Source organism: Acomys minous (genome assembly GCF_964271855.1).
Source record: "Acomys minous genome assembly, chromosome: 2".
In the NCBI taxonomy this organism is placed as follows: Eukaryota; Metazoa; Chordata; class Mammalia; order Rodentia; family Muridae; genus Acomys; species Acomys minous.
The window spans coordinates 4,993,138-5,003,189 of NC_140484.1; the positions used below are offsets into that span (position 1 = coordinate 4,993,138).

Below are 10,052 nucleotides of genomic sequence, written 5' to 3' on the forward strand. Positions count from 1 at the left end.
TTCAGAAAGTAAAGAATACACAAAAGTCTCTTGGGCATACCATTCTTTCTTCTCTCTGCTTACGAAAGCAAAGATGGTAAATTAAAAACAAGTCCAGAAGTCTCCCTCGCTTATTCCCATTACCACCCTCAGTAAATAACTTCAGGCTGGCCAGTTTGGAAAAGCTCCCAGGCAAGAGGTCAAATATGGGGCACAGAACAAACTCTCTCTCTCTCTCTCTCTCTCTCTCTCTCTCTCTCTCTCTCTCTCTCTCTGCTACTTTTGATATAAGAACTCACATCTCAGGTATCCCGGGATGGTCTTGAACTAACTTTGTAGCTAAGGATTACCTTAAACTCCCACCACCTCCCAAATTGGGATTGCAGGCATGTGCCACAGGAAAAAAAAAAACTCTGTAAATGGTCCAATTAAGCTTCAACTGAGAACTAGCACCAAAGGTGATACTACCAGAGGGACTGGTGTATACCCGTTTTAACAGGCAGGTTGTCCAAAGACCTCAGAGGGACTGGGACTTATAATAACATATATAAATTGTGATTCTGTGAGTTCAGAGAAGGCTCATAGCTTTTGCATAACCTCAAATAGATTTGTGTCTTCAAACACTTTGAGAACCATTCAGTGCTCTGATAATTTCAACACTAAAATGAGTCGGTGACCTGGGTGCTGCAAGTCCTCTCAGGGTAGGGCTTGTTTTTCTACAGACCCTCAGAGAGCTGGATTATTCCTGTAGTCAGCAAAAGTAAGGCCATATCTCAGCCTTATCAGGACAGGGGATGGGACTACGGGCACAGGGCTGAGGAGGAGAGAGCCATGGGTAGAAAAGAGCAACCTGTGGTCACTCTTTCTAGCTCCCAAGCTTTACTGGATAAGCTGTGTTCTTAGACATAGACCTCAATTTTCATTTTTTTTCTACAGGGACTGCACCATTGTCATGCCTATGCATTTTTAGGCTGAGAGTCAAAAGATGAAGAAAGAGAAGGAAAAGCTAATTTAAGAAATGGGTGAGAATTAAGTGCAGATCAATACATACTGAACCTGATCTAACTTGGTGCAGCTCTCCATTGTCCGAAGAGAAAGGCTTAATGGTCCCTGTACCGCCATGTCACACCACCCCTGTATAAGGAATGATGTGACTGAAGTATGCACCTCACAAGGGATGGGCCACGTGGCAAAGGGAACTCGGCACAGGATGCGCTCTAGAGAGCTCCAGAAGGTCAGCTGCTGTGGTCCTCCGGGAGGTCTTCTCCAGCAGCAGGAGGAGTCTAAGCTGAGTTGGTCATCCTGGCCCTGTGGCGTCGTGTGGCTCCTCAGTGCCATGCCCCATGTTGGAAGTTTATTGACATCGCACTGCTGCTTCTTGCTGTTCACACACACAGCATCATCCTGGACCACTCAGTGTGTCAGCATCCCTGACAGGCTGGCTCAGTCAGCACCTGCTGCACATTATGTTTCTTCTTAGTCCTTTTTCCTCCCCTTTCCCTCGACAAGTAACTCATTTGGTATTGAACATGAGTTGTTGTTTTATGTCCGTACCAGCATATGTTCATTATGCATAACCGTGGGGTTTATTGTGGCATTTTAATGAATATATACATCGTATTTTGATCTATTCACCCCAATTACTTATTCTTGTCCTTTCTCATTGATCTTCTTCTCAACTAGCCCCCTAGGGTGGAGGGTGTGGGGGGAGGTGCAGGTGGAGAGAGATAGGGAGTCAAGAGACTCAATGTTGCTAACATGAGCAAAGGCTACTCACAGGAACAAAGGCCCCTTCCTTACCAGTGGTTACAACACTGAAGGAAATGCCTCCTTTCTTCCAGTAACGTTCTTTTAGTGAGTATGCACCTTCAAGTCTTAGCTTATTCATTTTCTTTATTTTTAATGCAAGAACATGTGTTTAAGAGCCATGTATTTGGGCATCTGTGCCTGTACACCTACTAGCTCCAGTGTATCCCAGCAAACGAGCAGCTTGCTAGAGAATAAAAGTACAACAAGACAAAGAACAAACAGGCAGACGTGTGTGAGAGAACAAGAGGAGTGTCCCCCTGGGGAGCAGCAGTGTCTGCTGGGCTTCACCCTGGCCAAACAGTGAAGGAGACAGACGCTAGTCAACAGTGTCGGCCACAGAAGGTGGAGGGGAAGTCACATCACAGTGAGTCCCGGTGCAAGCCCAGCAGCATGGAGTGTGGTGGCTCTAGGGCTCCAGCCCGTTGTCCTGTGTAGTCACAGGAGTGGTCACCATGGGTCACTGGCACATAGACTTGGGCTCCAGGGCCACCAAGGATGGAGTGGGGGAACTGGTCCTCCAATGTGGCTCAGTCTTATGGCTGCTCCGTGTGCCCTGTCTCCATCTGCACCAGGCCCAAGGAATGAGCTGACTTTTGAGTTAATCAAAACCAGTTTCTTTTTTTTTTTTTTAATTGAAATTTCACAGGTCATCAGCCTACCCCGTGGCCGACTGCCCTTGGACAGGGTGGGAAAATAATTGGAATCATATGAGGCAGTTTGATTAGAAAAGTAAATGTGGTTTGGAGCAAAGGCCTGGAGTCCTGTCCTTGGTGACTAGCTTGACCTCTCATTCCCCTGGCCTAAACCCTCTGGAGATGAAACTGCCTCATGGCTGAGGAAAATTATCCCAATTTAAGAGGCGAGGGGTCACTTATCTCCCCAGAGGCCAACAGTGTCCACTCTAGCAAACAGTTGGACTTGAAAACCTTAGCTGATGAGGGCATTTCCCATCCTTTGACAGATGGTGGCCCCTGTTCATATCCCTAGAGCAACGAAGCCATCGGCTAGTTGCTGGGATGGAACTGTGGCCCAGTTGTAGATGACACAGAACTTTCTCCAAACACCGAAGGTCAGAGTTTGCCGAGAAAGGCTGTTTCACACAGCTATTTCACAGGCTAACAGCTCCAGCAGCAAGCACATCAGACAATGGAGACGCTGTGTGCATAGCTCTTCATTAGGGTTGTTTAAAGAAAATCAAAGCTCACCCTCCAGTCTAGTTGAAGCTTTGTCCTCTTGGGCTACCATCTCCCCATTCTCCAGCTCCTCAGCCCCCCAGGAACCACCATTCCACCCGCAGCTGTTTCAGTTGGGCGAGAGGAGGGCTCCTGTGAACCAGAGAGAACGCGCAACGCCTGTGTCAGGCTGGCTCCATTTAGCATCTTCAAATCCTTCCATGTTGTCACACCCCACTTTAGAGCATGTACTCCAAAGACTTGAAATTGTTATGTCAAAGAGATGTCTGCCCTCCCCATTCACCGGCAGCCCTGTCCTCAAGAGCCAAGTTAGAGTCAGCCCCCAAGACAAAGGTTTGCTGTAAGCTTCCTATAGTCCAGAACTCAGAGTGGGGAGTTGGTGGGTGGCTGGGGAATTGCCCCCAGCTGCCTGAGCTGTCCTGATAACCTGGTTTGACTCCCCCTGCTTCCCCCCCCCCAAGCCAATCCCACAACCATGCCAAATGCAAACCAATAATTACCTCTAGCAACATAGACCGTCAGGGCCATGTGTGTCAGAGCCAGGAACGGCTTAAACCAGATGCGCACGGAAAGTAGAGCTGCTAAAACACGGAATGGCCTTCTTTTTTAATACCTCTTGTTAAACATGCTTTCCCAAGACCCCCAGATATCTATTGCTTCCCTTTTTTTGTCTCAGTGAGGTGATTTACCTTTCCCCCATAGACCTCTCCTGCAAATTGCTTTTCAATAATCCCCACACAACCTGCTGGCAGCCGTATTCTACATAACAATGCAACTCCCAAATACATCACCTGCAATTATAACCCTAGCTTTGATGTAAGACCAATTTAAAGATAGGGAATCTTGGGCTAATTAAGGCAGCTCAAGCTCAGACTGATAAGGGCCACCTTCATTACAGCTCAAGTGAGCTGCAAGCCGCCTGAAAGAGTCAGGAATCAGTTGGGAATATATTCAAGACATTTCAAAGCACCATCCATTGTAAAACAAGATTCCAGGCTCCATGTCTACAGCCATGGACACATTAGCAGAAATCTCACTTCCTCCTCTAGTCTAGCTTCACGAGAGAGAGAGAGAGAGAGAGAGAGAGAGAGAGAGAGAGAGAGAGAGAGAGAGAGAGAACCTCAGCATTCGAAATCAACAGTGACAAAGGGACGTCCATATGGGAGGATGATTGTACTGGGCCAATCTGATGATGTCATTCCTACTTACAGGGTTCTGGTGGCTTCCTATTGTTCACTTCCTGCTGCAGCCCTCAGGGCTCTGCCGATCCCAGCTCCCATGGGCAGGTACAGCCATATCTAGATGCCTCCTGCCTCCATTACCAGGTCCAAGCACCATATGGAATTATTCCCAACTCATACAGTCCTTGTAGCTGCCATCCCCTCTTTCTGCCAAGGCTAGCTCTTCTTTTCAGACTCAGTGTCACCTCCTAAAAATGGCACGCCTTCCCTTCTGTTTTCGGCAGCCATAGCCCTCTCCCACTTCATCCTGTTTATCTTCAAACTTTGGAGAGTCCTCCTACTACCCGGAATAACACCCAATGAGCACTCGGTAACAATCTGCAGGCGGCAAAAGACCAACAGTCTCTCATTAAAGAGCCAACACCATGTGCAAGGCTGTTCCTTTAGCTGCAAGGGTCACAGGGAGGGGACTCGGACTCCACTTATCATTCTAAGGCTCTTTGCTCAGCCTCTGCTCGGACACTCTGCTGACATCTTGCTTTGTTGCCATGGAAGCCTACTTCCTATAAGGTTGATTAAAGTCACCTGAAAAAAAAACTGTAGGATAAACACGTCTTTGCCAAGAACACAAGCGATCTTCCTAAGACCAACCCTCCTCAAGGATGATCAGAATGCACACTCAGAGTTATGGCTCTTGGCTTCTCCACCCTACAGAGGGTCAGCGTGAAAACACTGGTGGTGTTTGGAGAAGCCACAGGGATGCAGTTGGGTGCCCTTCCTTACCAGCTCCACATGCACAAATGACTTGTGCTCAGGCATGGCCTTGATGGCTGCAGAACTGGCCCTGCTGGAACAGAGGTGACCAGGTACCAGAGCTGGCTATGACAGCTGCTGGCCAGGAGCCCTGAGCATGCTGTAGGAGCCTCTGTGTACTGTGGCCGCCCCATGCTGCACCTTTAAATGATTTCACACTCCAGTAGCCAAAACAATCGTTTATCTGCTTAAGAATCACTAGGATTAAGGGTGTCCTTCTCCACACAGGGCGTGTACTTGGCTTTTTAGGGAGCCTTCGCAAAGGCCTGGTTTTGTATGTAAGAGTGAAGAATTTTGAGCATATTCTCCTGCAACTGAAAGATGACCCGAACCTCAGAACACTTTGAGAAATGCCTCTGCAAGGATTCTGAGACAGAGGAAAATGACACTGCAAACAGGTGTCTGGAAGTCACAGCACACAGCCATAAGGTTCCAGGTGAAAAGTGGGAAGCTCGGCTGCAGAAGGGTAGGTGGCCTACTATGGAGAGGACCCTAGGAGTACATTTGCACGTATTGGGACATGTGTGTGGCAACAGGGGACGGTGCTTTAGTCCCTTTGAACCAAAGTGTCTGTCGGTTTAGAAAACTGATTTTACAAGACCTGGCACAAAGACACAGCAGGAACCCCAGCAGGAGATAGTAAGTCATGCATGGCAGGGCAGAGGGTTTGGTGGGCTCTGGTAAAGTGGGAAGAGGCTGCCATTGTGTGTACCCAGGGTGAATGCTGCGGGAGCCGGGTAAATTCAGCCTATTTGTCATTCATTGTGGCCTCTGAAAATCGGTTTCTCCCTGGAGCATCTTCCTTGCCTTCCTCCTGGTGAGGGCTGGGAGTAATGGCAGATAAAAGGAGAAGAAGGAAGAGAACAGTCTAGAAAAGCCATGGCAGCTATGGGAACTTGTCTCAAAACTTCTCCATTTTAAATGCTCCATTTTAAACCCTCTGAAGCTAACCCACCCATGTACAGGTGGTGTTCAGCCACAAGCTAGCACTGATGGCAAAAAGTCCAGAACCCACTCAGCAGTCATGTTTTTCTGAAGAATTGGATCAATCCAATCAAAATAATTGATTCTCTTCACCTAAAGGGCTACAGGTAGCAGCCAGTGCCCTATGTAGTAGTTGTTTTTCTGGAAGTTTCTCTACATTTTTTTTCCTACTGAAAATAAAAGAGCTGCCATATTATAGTTGTTGTTTTTAAGTAATATTTAGAAAAGGGATAAAGCCAATCAGGGTCTTACCACATACCTCCTCTCTCAGGTTCTATAGGTCAAGAAACTTCTGGAACCACTTAGTCCTTGGCATGTTCAACATGTTAACTGTGTTTACAGGGCTCACAGGAATCTGACCCTAAACTGATGGAGAGAAAGAGTGGCCATTTCTTATAATAGTTTTTGAAGAAGAAAGTCTGACTTATGGTAGTTTTGGAAGCGGTACAATCTAATAAGCACTCACACTGATGTATCTAATAACTCACGTGGGTACCTCAAACTTTATTCTCATACCAGTGAATAAATATATGTAAATGAGTGAGAAGGTGAATAGGTAAACTCACCTATGACTCAATATGTTGGTTATGTGTTGACACCAGTTAGGGATCAGAGCTCCCTACAAAGTTCAACAAGAGACAACTATGTCTGTGGCCAAAACCCCCTGCCCTGCCCACTCCCTCTACTAAGGCACTTACATCTGCAAAGTGCACTTCCCTAACCAGGGCAGCCATGGATCCTTGTCTGCCAGCAGCTGCCTGGCTCCCAGCCAGCTGTGCCAGGCAGGTGACTGGTGAGGGACCCTGCCTTGCAGTCTCATGGCCCCCACCAGAATCGTGGGGCTGGGCAGGAAATGACTGCAGATTGGTGACATTGTCTTCTTCTGTGCCTTGCAGAATTTCTTCAGGGTTCCCAATCCCTCCTCAATAGGGATCAGTAATCAGCCCTCAGTGGGAGCTGTGGCCAACGCAGGTTTACGTGTCAGAGTCACTGTCTGGGGCTCCCTTCTTCGTGCTACTGGGAGGTCATGTGGAGTATCTATATTGCAGCTGTGCATTGGAATGGCTCGTGTGTGACAGCAGCTTTACTTGATGGCCCCCGCCCCACCCTATGCTGTTGCCTCATTTCCTATGGTTTCTGGGAATCCCTGTCATTCCCTGGCTGCAGTCCCCACCTGTGTTATCTTCCCTATGTGTCTGTCTCTGTCCCAGTGGCTCCCTAACAGAATGACCTTATCGTAAGTCTACAAGGACCTGTGTCCACAGCTAAAGGTGGTAGGGGTTAACGCTTCCTGCCTTCTCAGGAGACATTTTTCAACGCAGTGCTTAGACTGCACCCTCCCCCCGCCCCTTGCCCTGAATTCTGAGGTAGAACTTGGCGTCTGTGTTGGCTTTGAGGCAACAAGAAGCTAAGTACACACATCGCGCCTTGTCGCCCACGGGTGGAATCATATCGCCTCTGTAGCTATTTGGGATGCATGTGTTCAACACACATCCGGTCAAGGCAGTGTTGGACAAAAATCTCCCTTACTCCTTTTCTAGAATCTTCATTGCTCCTCTCCTGCATATTTAATGAAGGGGCTAAGAGATGTCGTGAGTCTATACAACAGCGGTGGGAGAGGCGTCGTCCCTGTCACTTTGAGCAGTCTGCTCCAAGTCCTGGTCTTGGACTCCTTGTACTTGCCTTGTACTTGCCCTGTAGCCTTGAACATACTTTACGCTGAGAGCCCTGGAGGGTAAGATTGAGCCACAGCTTGTGTCATAGGGCCACCATGGCATCAGCCAGTTCATCCACAGTAGATGTGTTGTCGCTCTGCCTAGAATTCCAACGGAGGCTGGATGGGGCTCAGGGATGGAAGTGGAACCTGTTTTCCTGACAGGTCACATTGTTGGATGTGGCAGTTGGAGACAGTAGATTTCTGACACGTTCTGTTACTGTTATGACTCAAGGGTACACCTGAAAGATCAGGCAGGATGTGCTGAACATTTAACGATGATAACTGAATAACCGAGGGACAATCAGGCGCATTGTCTTGTCTGTGTGAGAAGAAAGCAAGCGCAGGATCCCTCTAAGGTGACTCCGCAAAACCTGCCACCTGCAGCAGAGATGACTTGCAGCCTCAGCAGAAGAGGCGCACTGGGGGGCTGGGGAGAGAGGGGGTATTTTAGAATTCTGTTGCCACCTGAGGAGGGGGTGGAACAGGACTCTGAGAATTCCCAGAGAAGGATGTTTCATAAGTCTCCCACCTCCATGTCTAGGCCTTGTAGAAGTGGAGAGAAACACAGGAAAGGAAGGCAGATGGAGACGAGAGAGAAGCCGAGCTCACACAGACCAGGCCCCAGTGAAGCTGGCCAGGCACGAATGCTGAGGTTTGTGTTGGGCCCTGGCCTGCCTTCTCAGTGTGAGTAAGCAGAACGCTGGTAGAGAAGGCCAGATCTGGAGCGGGCTCCATCAGTAGGCCTAGTGTTCTCTAGGTAGATGGGGAAAACAGGCTTGGAGAGGTTAAGTAACTTGCCCAGAGCTGTAGCACGGTGCCACGTCACTTCACACTGGTCTTGAATGCATACAGTCTGGGCACGAAGACCTGTACCTAGGAGAAATAGATGTCGTTAAAATGTGCAGAAATAAATCCACGGGTCTCTTGGTGAGAAGTGTGGGTGAACCAGATCCTGTCTGGGCTCCAGCTTCATTCCTTGTTAGGGGGCTCATCAGGGGGTTCACCCTCCTGCAGAGTCCCTTTCTCTGTTATCCAACAGATCTTATAGCTGACTCTGACCTTGGACACCATTCCCTCATCTCAGCCTTTCAGAGGAAAAGGATCAAACACCTCGGTTTTGGGATTCCTGAATTACTGTTGAGAGGATAGCAGACTCGAAAAAAAATGTAATTTCTCAAGAAACATTTGGGTCTTGAAAGTACACCTGTGTCAAGAGGCTGGCTCCTTTCAAAGTCATTCAGGCTGGTCTTGAAAGGATTTCTGTGGCTGTTGTTGAGAGCTGTGCTCAACAGAAGGCTGGGTTAAATGTTCTTATTAAGCCAACCTACCATCAAGCTCTGGTGTGCTCAGGTGTCTTTCCCAAGCCATTATCATAGTAATGCTGTTGTTCTTAATGATGGCTTTATTGGGTGCTTGCTTGGTCCTGGGTGATAGTAGCATCTTCCAAATAGAGAACTTAGCACCAGGGAGGCCGAGACACTTGCCTGAAAGCACACAGAGGCTTAGGGAGCAGGTTTTGACCTGACATTTGCTCCTTCAAGGTCTGTCTTCAAATATGAGTCCATGATTAAACAGTTTTATGGTCTCATGGAGGCATCAGATGATGACAGGCATGGTTAGTTTACTACCTGCCAACAGCTGTTCCTTTCCAACAGCTGTGACCGATCTCCTGCCCTTACCTGGGGGCTCAGGTCTATGATAGGGGTCTACTCACTAGCAGCTCACATGCTCACCATTGCTGTCTGAATGCATGGACCCCCTCATCTTCCATGTGGGATTAACAGCTGGGTCCTTGGGACACATTAGGGCCACCCTCTCATGAACAGCATTCACACCCCTGTGGAGAGACTGAGGGGACACTTTTCACCTTTCTCTTTCTACCACACAGGGATGTGGAAGGCAGAGAGGCATCTGTGAGGAAGACGTAGTTGTTGGGTGATTGTACACCTGCTTCAAGGATGGAACTCAGTGTGGCGACTAACGAGTCAGGCTCAGGACTTGACTGCTTACTGTGTCTCCAAAGACACACGTGAGGTCCTCAGTCCCACCACCACAGAGGTGACCTTTGTTGGAAATAGAACCTTCACAGCTATAATCCACTTAACGTGAGGTCATTATTGGGCCAAATTAACGTGACCAAGCACTGTGTTAAGTAGGGGAAGAAGACACATACAAAGCGGGGAACAGTCAGAAAGGAACAGACAATGAGGGCAGAGACTGGAGCTATTCATCTGCCAGTGAAGAAATGCCAGAGATTTCCAATAACCACAAAAATTGTTGGTGTGCAACCAACGTAGGCTGTAAAGACCATGAGAACTTTCTCCTGCTCCACTCTGACCTCTGGTTTGGATCCAGACCCTAGAATTGTGAGAGAAT

General features: G+C 48.2%; 1 long non-coding RNA gene across 1 annotated transcript; it reads left to right on the forward strand.

The window, feature by feature from the left end:
* Positions 1-7,912: 7,912 nt before the first annotated feature.
* On the forward strand, positions 7,913-9,736 carry LOC311583580. Its single transcript, XR_014774590.1, has 4 exons — positions 7,913-8,032; positions 8,218-8,328; positions 8,716-8,842; positions 9,565-9,736. It is a non-coding gene; the product is annotated as an uncharacterized lncRNA (long non-coding RNA).
* The last annotated feature ends 316 nt before the right edge of the window (positions 9,737-10,052 follow it).